We start from the raw sequence: 11241 nt of genomic DNA on the forward strand, positions 1-11241 counted from the left end.
AAAAATAAAATAAGAGCAAAAAACAAAGACATGTAAAAGAGTGAGACAGTAGAAAATTACATTAATAAAACAAAAATTTGCTTCTTTGAAAAATCAATAATATTGATAAAATTTAACAAGATTGACAAGGATAGAAAACAGAAGACACAAATCACTAATATGAGGAATGAAACAGGATATCACAGTAGATCTTGTAGCACAGAAAAGAAAAGGTTTTATTGTCATAAATTTGACAAGTTAGAAGAAATGGACCAATTCTTCCAAAATTAAAAACTACTAAAGCTCTAAAAAGATGAACAGAAAATCTAATAGTCTAATAATAATTTTTAAATGAATTTATAAAGCAAAATATGACAAATAAGAACCAGTCAATGAAGAATTAACAATTTCACAAACTGTCTTTAGAAAACAGAAGATGAAGGAATACTTCTCATTTTATGAAGTTAATATTACCCTGATAACAAAACTAGAAACATACACATAAAAAGGAAACTCCATACCAATATCTTCTATTAACCTAAATGCAAAAAAAAAAAAACTCCGCAAAGTTTTAGCAAATCAAATCCAATAATGCAAATAAAAGAGTAATATACCACGATGTAATCCACCATGTGAATAAGTCAATAAAGAAAAATTATATAATCTTATCAGTTGATACAGAAAAAACTTTAGACAAATTCAATCCTCATTCATTTAAAAAAGTCAATATTATAAAAAGAGAGGGGATCTCCTCAAACTCATAAAAAGCATCTTTAAAAAAATATACTGCTAACCTCATGACCAATGGTAAAAATAACTAAATATATTCCCTCTAACATCAGAAACAAGATCAGGATGTTCACTCCAACCACTTTTATTTAACTTTTACTGGAAGTTCTAGCCACTGGGATAAGGCAAAACAAAAAAAAAGAAGAAAGGAAAAGCATATGAACTATAAAGGTAAACTAAAACTGTGTCTATTGTAGAAAACATGATTATCTACACAAGAAATCTGAAAGAATCTACAAAAAGAAAATCTTCTTAGAATAAATGAGTTCAGTATGGTTATAGAAAATCAACAAGTAAAAATTAATTTTACTTCTCTATAAGAAACAAGTATAATCTGAAATTTAAAATAAAATGTCATTTGCAATTGTCCCAAAGGAAAACGAAACACATATTAATCTAACAAACCATGGAAAAGATATGTCTGATGAAAATTTTAAAATGCTAATGAGAGGGCTTTTTGGTGGCTTATTGGTAAAGAATCTGCCTGCCAATGAGGAAGACACGGGTTCAATACCTGGTCAGGGAAGATCCCGCAAACTACAGAGCAAATAAGACTGTGTGCTACAGCTACTGAGCCTGTGCTCTAGAGCCCAGGAACCACAACTGCTGAGCCCATGTGCCACAGTTACTGAAGGCCATGTACCCTAGAGGCCATGTCCCACAGTAAGATAAGAGAAGCCACCACAATGTGCAGTGCCACTGCACTGCAACTAAACAGTAGCACCCACTCTCCATAACTAGAGAAAAGCTGGAACAGCAGTGAAGACCCAGCACACCCGAAAAACAAAAACAAAAAAATAAAATGCTGTGAAAGAAACTCAACTATCAGCTACCTTCTGATTTCCTGAACTCTGTAGCCCCCGATCTCCTTCTATAAGTATCTTTACCTCCCAGTTCATCTAATCCTAACAGAAATCAGTGCAGCTCCAGCCCTTCATCTTTCTACAGGTTTCATTGACACAGCCAAACCATATTGAAACACCAGGAGAAATGTACCATTTTCTCTGTGCCAAAACAGCACCTTAACACTTTATGGTTAGCTTTAGAATAGTACTCTTGCCTGGAGAATCCCACGGATGGAGGAGACTGGTAGGCTACAGTCCATGGGATCGCAAAGAGTCGGACACGACTGAGCGACTTCACTTACTAACTTAGAATAGTACTCACACATTCCATTATGATATTTTAGTTACTATTATGTTTTTCTCTGGACTGTAAGCAGCTCAGGAGAGGGACTGTATTTTGCAGTTCTTTTTATCTGTCCCAGTACCTACACTTGGCATACAGTAGAAGTAGATAATCAATATACTTGAATATAATTACTGAGCAAAATATTTATTTAGAGAAAGGGAATTTCATCACACCATAATCTGTGACAGTTTGAATATTATCGTTTTTCATTTTGTGTAAAAGTTCAAGGGATAGTGATTGATTATATAGCGGAGTATGCATATGACCAAGAATAAGTAAAATTAAGATTTTGAGACACCCTGTTATTCATGCATGTAACCATGAGTATTTTGTTCAGTGTCTGCCAGCTTGTAAGCAATATAAATCTAATTAAATTCATATTTTCTGACTATTTTTAGTGTATGTTATTATAGCACTCCCTATGTTTGACTTGATTCCTGTTATCTCAGTTGCAATTACTTACGAAATTTTTTTTGTTTAATGTCGGTTTTTCCATTAGATTAAGTTTCACAAATGCAGGAACAAGTCTTTTCTGTACACAATTTTTTTCCTTATGTTTAATAGTAAGTGTTCAATGATTTTTTTAAAAAAAAATCATAATCTTTTCACTATTATCCACTTACTTCATATCAAACAAACCTGGTATCTCTCTCTTTCTCAAAGGTGAGTATCTAAGTAACTAAATTATTGCTCTTACCTACCTTTATCTTTCTACCATCAGTAGTATCAGTTGCTAGATTTCTTCATTATCTCTATAGCCTCCAGGCAAAGTTGACTACTCCATTTTATTCTATTTCTTCTGTATTCAGTTCAGTTCAGTCGCTCAGTCATGTCCGACTCTCCGCGACCCCATGAACCACAGCACGCCAGGCCTCCCTGTCCATCACCAACTCCCGGAGTACACTCAAACTCATGTCCACAGAGTCGGTGATGCCATCCAGCCATCTCATTCTCCGTCGTCCCCTTCTCCTCCCGCCCCCAACCTTTCCCAGCATCAGAGTCTTTTCCAGTGAGTCAACTCGTCGCATGAGGTGGCCAAAGTATTGCAGTTTCAGCTTTAGCATCAGTCCCTCCAATGAACATCCAGGATTGATCTCCTTTAGAATGGACTGGTTGGATCTCCTTGCAGTATAAGGGACTCTCAAGAGTCTTCTCCAACACCACAGTTCAAAAGCACCAATTCTTCGGCGATCAGCTTTCTTCACAGTCCAACTCTCACATCCATACATGACCACGGGAAAAACCATAGCCTTGACTAGACGGACCTTGGTTGGCAAAGTAATGTCTCTGCTTTTTAATATGCTATCTAGGTTGGTCATAACTTTCCTTCCAAGGAGCAAGCGTCTTTTAATTTCCTGGCTGCAATCAGCATCTGCAGTGATTTTGGAGCCCCAAAAAATAAAGTCTGACACTGTTTCCACTGTTTTTCCATCTATTTCCCATGAAGTGATGGGACCAGATGCCATGATCTTTGTTTTCTGAATGTTGAGCTTCAAGCCAACCTTTTCACTCTCCTCTTTCACTTTCATCAAGAGGCTTTTTAGTTCCTCTTCACTTTCTGCCATAAGGGTAGTGTCATCTGCATATCTGAGGTTATTGATATTTCTCCCAGCAATCTTGATTCCAGCTTGTGCTTCTTCCAGCCCAGCGTTCCTCATGATGTACTCTGCATATAAATTAAATAAGCAGGGTGACAATATACAGCCTTGACGTACTCCTTTTCCTATTTGGAACCAATCTGTTGTTCCATGTCCAGTTCTAACTGTTGCTTCCTGACCTGCATACAGGTTTCTCAAGAGGCAGGTCAGGTGGTCTGGGATTCCCATCTCTTTCAGAATATTCCACAGTTTATTGTGATCCACACAGTCAAAGGCTTTGGCATAGTCAATAAAGCAGAAATAGATGTTTTTCTGGAACTCTCTTGCTTTCTCCATGATCCAGCGGATGTTGGCAATTTGATCTCTGGTGCCTCTGCCTTTTCTAAAACCTGCTTGAACATCTGGGAGTTCACAGTTTACATACTGCTGAAGTCTGGCTTGGAGAATGTTGAGCATGACTTTACTAGTGTGTGAGATGAGTGCAATTGTGCGGTAGTTTGAGCATTCTTTGGCATTGCCTTTCTTTGGGATTGGAATGAAGACTGACCTCTTCCAGTCCTGTGGCCAGCGCTGAGTTTTCCAAATCTGCTGGCATATTGAGTGCAGCACTTTCACAGCATCATCTTTCAAGACTTGAAATAGCTCAACTGGAATTCCATCACCTCCACTAGCTTTGTTCGTAGTGATGCTTTCTAAGGCCCACTTGACTTCACATTCCAAGATGTCTGGCTCTAGGTCAGTGATCACGTTATCGTGACTACATTTGTTAATTCAATTTCTTTGGGATACAGAACCTCCATTTTTCAACATCAGCATTTAGCAGGTTATATGAGTTCAAGCTATTTTTAAAATTTTATTTTTTTTTATTGGAGGCAAATTACTTTAGATTAATATATTGGTTGGTTTTGCCATACATTGACACAAATCCGCCCCGGGTGTACATGTGTTCCCCCTCTTGAACCCCCCTCCCACCTTCCTCTTCCCCATATCCTCCCTCCAGGTCATCCCTGTGCACCGGCCCCAAGCATCCGGTATCATGAGTCGAACCTGGACTGGTGATTCATTTCACATATGATAATATACATGCTACAATGCATTCTCTCAAATCATCCCACCTTCACCCTCTCCCACAGAGTCCCAAATACTGTTCTATACACCTATGTCTCTTTTGCTGTCTCGTATACAGGGTTAAGGTTACCATCTTTCTAAATTCCATATATATGCGTTAGTATGCTATATTGATGTTTTGCTTTCAGGCTGACTTCCCTCTGTATAATAGGCTCCAATTTCATCCACCTCATTAGAACTGACTCAAATGCATTCTTTTTGATGGCTGAAAAATACTCCATTGTGTGTATCTACCAAAGCTTTCTTATCCATTCATCTGCAGATGGACATCTAGGTTGCTTCCATGTCTTGGCTATTATAAACAGTGCTGCAATGAACATTGGAGTACATGTGTTTCTTTTAATTCTGCTTTCCTCAGTGTGTACGCCCAGGAGTGCGACTGCTGGGTCATATGGTAGTTCTATTTCAAGTTTTTTAAGGAATCTCCACACTGTTCTCCATAGTGGCCCTACTAGTTTGCATTCCCACCAACAGTATAAGAGGGTTCCCTTTTCTCCACACCCTCTCCAGCATTTATTGCACATAGACTTTTGGATAGCAGCCATTCTGACTGGCATGAAATGGTATCTCATTGTGTTTTTGATTTGCATTTCTCTGATTATGAGGGATGTTGAGCATCTTTTCATGTGTTTGTTAGCCATCTGTATGTCTTCTTTGGAGAAATGTCTGTTTAATTCTTTGGCCCATTTTTTGATTGGGTCATTTATTTTTCTGGAATTGAGCTGCAGGAGCTGCTTGTATATTTTGTAGGTTAATTCTTTGTCAGTTGTTTTGTTTGCTATTATTTTCTCCCATTCTGAAGGCTCTCTTTTAACCTTGCCTATAGTTTCCTTTGCTGTTCAGAAGCTTTTGATTTTAATTAGGTCCCATTTGTTTATTTTTGCTTTTATTTCCAATATTCTGGGAGGTGGGTCATGGAGGATCCTGCTGTGATTTATGTCGGAGAGTGTTTTGCCTATGTTTTCCTCTAGGAGTTTTATACTTTCTGGTCTTACATTTAGATCTTTAATCCATTTTGAGTTTATTTTTGTGTATGGTGTTAGGAAGTGATCTAGTTTCATTCTTTTACAAGTGGCTGACCAGTTTTCCCAGCACCACTTGTTGAAGAGACTGTCTTTTCTCCATTTTATATTCTTGCCTCCTTTGTCAAAGATAGGTGGGTGGGTTTATCTCTGGGCTTTCTATTTTGTTCCATTGATCTATATTTCTGTCTTTATGCCAGTACCATACTGTCTTGATGACTGTGGCTTTGTAGTAGAGCCTGAAGTCCAGCAGGTTAATTCCCCCAGTTCCATTCTTCTTCCTCAAGATTGCTTTGGCTATTCGAGGTTTTTTGTATTTCCATACAAATTGTGAGATTATTTGTTCTAGTTCTGTGAAAAATATCATTGGTAGCTTGATAGGGATTGCATTGAATGTATAAATTACTTTGGGTAGTATACTCATTTTTACAATATTTATTCTTCCAATCCACGAACACGGTATATTTCTCCATCTATTAGTGTCCTCTTTGATTACTTTCACTAGTGTTTTATAGTTTTCTATGTACAAGTCTTTTGTTTCCTTAGGTAGATATATTCTTAAGTATTTAATTATTTTCGTTGCAACAGTGAATGGAATAGTTTCCTTAATTTCTCTTTCTATTTTCTCATTATTAGTGTATAGGAATGCAAGGGATTTCTGTGTGTTGTTTTTATATCCTGCAACTTTACTGTATTCATTGATTAGCTCTAGTAGTTTTCTGGTAGAGTTTTTAGGGTTTTCTGTGTAGAGGATCATGTCATCAGCGAATAGTGAAAGTTTTACTTCTTCTTTTCCAATTTGTATTCCTTTTATGTCCTTTCCTTCTCTGATTGCTGTAGCCAAAACTTCCAGAACTATGCTGAATAGTAATGGTGAGAGTGGGCACCCTTGTCTTGTTCCTGACTTTAGGGGAAATGCTTTCAGTTTTTCACCGTTGAGGATAATGTTTGCTGTGGGTTTGTCATACATAGCTTTTATTAAGTTGAGATATGTCCCTTCTATTCCCACTTTCTGGAGGGTTTTTATCATAAATGGATGTTGAATTTTGTCGAAGGCTTTCTCTGCATCTATTGAGATAATCATATGATTTTTATTTTTCAGTTTGTTAATGTGATGTATTACATTGATTGATTTGCGGATATTGAAGAATCCTTTCATTCTTGGGATAAAGCCCACTTGGTCATGATGTATGATCTTCTTAATGTGTTGTTGGATTCTGATTGCTGGAATTTTGTTAAGGATTTTTGCATCTATGTTCATCAGTGATGTTGACCTGTAGTTGTCTTTTTTTGTGGGATCTTTACCAGGTTTTGGGATTAGGGTGATGGTGGCCTCATAGAATGAGTTTGGAAGTTTCCCTTCCTCAGCAATTTTCTGGAAGAGTTTGAGTAGAATAGGTGTTAGCTCTTCTCTAAATTTTTGGTAGAATTCAGCTGTGAAGCCGTCTGGACCTGGGCTTTTGTTTGCTGGAAGATTTCTGATTACAGCCTCTAGTTCCGTGCTTGTGATGGGTTTGTTCAGATTTTCTATTTCTTCCTGGTTTAGTTTTGGAAAGTTGTACTTTTCTAAGAATTTGTCCATTTCTTCCAGGTTATTCATTTTATTGCCATATAATTGCTGATAGTATTCTCTAATAATCCTTTGTATTTCTGTGTTGTCAGTTGTGATCTCTCCATTTTCATTTCTAATTTTATTAATTTGGTTCTTCTCCCTTTGTTTCTTGATGAGTCTGGCTAGTGGTTTGTCAATTTTATTTACCTTTTCAAAGAACCAGCTTTTGGCTTTGTTGATTTTTGCTATGGTATCTTTTGTTTCTTTTGCATTTATTTCTGCCCTAATTTTTACTATTTATTTCCTTCTACTGACCCTGGGGTTCTTCATTTCTTCCTTTTCTAGTTTCTTTAGATGTAGAGTTAGGTTATTTAGTTGATTTTTTTCTTGTTACTTGAGGTATGCCTGTATTGCTATGAACCTTCCCCTTAGCACTGCTTTTACAGTGTCCCAGAGGTTTTGGGTTGTCATGTTTTCATTTTCATTCATTTCTATGCATATTTTGATTTCTCTTTTGATTTCTTCTATAATTTGTTCATTATTCAGCAGCGTGTTGTTCAGCCTCCATATGTTGGCATTTTTAATAGTTTTTCTCCCATAATTGAGATCTAATCTTACTGCATTGTGGTCAGAAAAGATGCTTGGAATGATTTCAATTTTTTTGAATTTACCAAGGCTAGCTTTACGGCCCAGGATGTGATTTATCCTGGAAAAGGTTCCATGTGCACTTGAGAAAAAGGTGAAATTCATTGTTTTGGGGTGAAATGTCCTACAGAGATCTATTAGGTCTAACTGGACTATTGTATTATTTAAAGTTTGTGTTTCCTTGTTAATTTTCTGTTTAGTTGATTTATCCATAGGTGTGAGTGGGATATTAAAGTCTCCCACTATTATTGTGTTATTGTTAATTTCCCCTTTTATACTTGTTAGTAATTGTCTTACATATTGTGGTGCTCCTATGTTGGGTGCATAAATATTTATAATTGTTATATCTTCTTCTTGGATTGATCCTTTGATCATTATGTAGTTTCCTTCTTTGTCTCTTTTCACAGCCTTTGTTTTAAAATCTATTTTATCTGATATAAGTATTGCTACTCCTGCTTTCTTTTGGTCTCTATTTGCTTGGAATATCTTTTTCCAGCCCTTCACTTTCAGTCTGTATGTGTCCCTCGTTTTGAGGTGGGTCTCTTGTAGACAACATATATGGGGGTCTTGTTTTTGTATCCATTCAGCCAGCCTTTGTCTTTTGGTTGGGGCATTCAACCCATTTACATTTAAGGTGATTATTGATAAGTATGATCCCGTTGCCATTTTCTTTATTGTTTTGGGTTCGAGTTTATATACCCTTTCTGTGTTTCCTGTCTAGAGAAGATCCTTTAGTATTTGTTGGAGAGCTGGTTTGGTGATGCTGAATTCTCTCAGTTTTTGCTTGTCTGTAAAGCTTTTGATTTCTCCTTCATATTTGAATGAGATCCTTGCTGGGTACAGTAATCTGGGCTGTAGGTTATTTTCTTTCATCACTTTAAGTATGTTTTTCCTTTCCCTCCTGGCCTGAAGAGTTTCTATTGAAAGATCAGCTGTTATCCTTATAGGAATCCCCTTGTGTGTTGTTGTTTTTCCCTTGCTGCTTTTAATGTTTGTTCTTTGTGCTTGATCTTTGTTAATTTGATTAATATATGTCTTGGAGTATTTCGCCTTGGGTTTATCCTGTTAGGGATTCTCTGAGTTTCTTGGACTTGGGTGATTATTTCCTTCCCCATTTTAGGGAAATTTTCAACTATTATCTCCTCAAGTATTCTCTCATGGTCTTTCTTTTGGTCTTCTCCTGGGACTCCTATGATCCGAATGTTGGGGCATTTAACATTGTCCCAGAGGTCTCTAATATTGTCCTCATTTCTTTTGATTCGTTTTTCTTTTTCCATCTCTGTTTCATTTATTTCTACAATTCTATCTTCTAGCTCGCTTATCCTGTCTTCTGCATCTGTTATTCTACTGTTTGTTCCCTCCAGAGTGTTTCTGATCTCATCTATTGCATTATTCATTGTATATTGACTTTTTTATTTCCTCTAATTCCTTATTAAACATTTCTTGCATCTTCTCAATCTTTTTCTCCACTTTATTTATCTGTAACTTTATTTTGCTTTCCAGATTTTGAATCATTTTCACCACCAAAATTCGAAATTCTTTATCAGGTAGATTCCCTATATCTTCCTCTTTTGTTTGTGTTGGTGGGCATTTATCCTGTTCCTTTACTTGCTGGGTATTTCTCTGCCTCTTCATCTTGCTTATATTGCTGTGCTTGGGGTGGCCTTTCCATCTTCTGGCAGTTTGAGGAGTTCTCTTTATTATGTAATTACCACGTTGTGTGTGGGGTTGGATGGGTGACTTGTCAAGGTTCCCTGGTTAGGGAAGCTTGTGTCGATGTTCTGGTGGGAGGAGCTGGATTTCTTCTCTCTGGAGTGTAATGAAGTGTCCAGTAATGAGTTTGAGAAGTCAGTGGGTTTGGAGTGGCTTTGGGCAGCCTGTATATTGAAGCTCAGTGCTATTCTCCTGTGTTGCTGGAGAGTTTGCATAGTATGTCTTTCACTGAAACTTGTTGACCCTTGTGTGGTGCCTGGTTTCAGTGTATGTATGGAGGCATTTGATGAGCACCTATCAATTAATGTTCCCTGGAACAGGAGATCTCTGGTGTTCTCAGGATTTGGACTTAAGCCTCTGCCTCTGTTTTTCAGTCTTATTCTTGCAGTAGGCTCAAGACTTCTCCCTCTGTTACTTCCAAGGCAGTTCCTTCTGTTGTAAAAGCTCTTCTGTTGTCTCTTCAGGGTCTAATTCCCATCCTGACACCAGGGGGCGGTGGACACTCCCCCCTCCCCCCCCCCCCCCCCGCCTCACCTGTTCAGTGGTGCTGTGGGAAGGGAGGAACGCTGCTAACAAATATCACTGGCATCTGTGGAGAGTGCGTGCAGTGTCTCAGCTACACTGGGATTGCCCCCACTCACAGCATGTGTGCTTTCCCTGTTTTTGCTGCTCAGGCTCTAGGTTGCTCTGCTGGGAGCTGTCCACAGCAGGCGCTGGGTTGCATGCACTTCCCAGGTCTGAGCGGCTCAAGTTCAGGTTCTCGGGTACTCCACAAAGCTGCGTTTTGTGCCTTCCCCAGTCGGAGCAGCTCAGGTGACCAGGCATTTGGCGTGTGCGGTCGCTGCGACTTATAGCCTCCCTGGGATCAAGGAGTATATTTAAAGAAATAGTTGAAAAGTTCTCAAATCTGGGTAAGGAACTGGATGTACGAGTCCATGAAGCTAAGAGAAGACCTAATTATCTCAATGCCAGAAGACCCTCTCCAAGACATATTATAATAAAACTGTCAAAAGTCAATGACAAAGAAATAACTTTTAAGGCATCTGGGGAACAAAGAACTGATATAGAACAACCAGGAAACAAAATGGCAGTAATAATTCCTCATTCATCAATAATCACCCTAAATGTAAATAGGTTAAAGCACTAAACAAAAGACACAGAGTAGCTGGATGAATTAAAATCCAAGACCCAACTATAAACTTCCTCCAAAAGACTCACTTCAGCTTGAAAGATAAACACAGGTTCAGTGTAAAGGGATGGAGGATGATCTCCAAGCAAATGGCAACTAAAAGAAAGTGGATGCAGTCATACTCATATCAAACAAAATAGACTTCAAGCCAAAAAACATGTAACAAGAGACAAAATGGATATTATTTAATGGCAAAAGGGGCAAGTTATCAAGAATACATAACAGTTATTAAAACATATGCACCTAAAATAGATCACCAAAATATATAAAACAATTATAGTAGACCTCAAAGGATAGATGGACAGAAACGCAATAATTTTAGGGAATTTTAAAACTCACTGACATCAATAGATAAATTATCCAGATAGAAAGTCAACAACAACCTTAAAGGAAAGATTAAACAAAACAGACTTATAGATTTATAAGAATATTTCA

The sequence above is a fragment of the Moschus berezovskii genome, chromosome 14 (assembly GCF_049115385.1).
Source record: "Moschus berezovskii isolate FMDL1 chromosome 14, NW_MosBer_1.0, whole genome shotgun sequence".
Lineage (NCBI taxonomy): Eukaryota > Metazoa > Chordata > Mammalia > Artiodactyla > Moschidae > Moschus > Moschus berezovskii.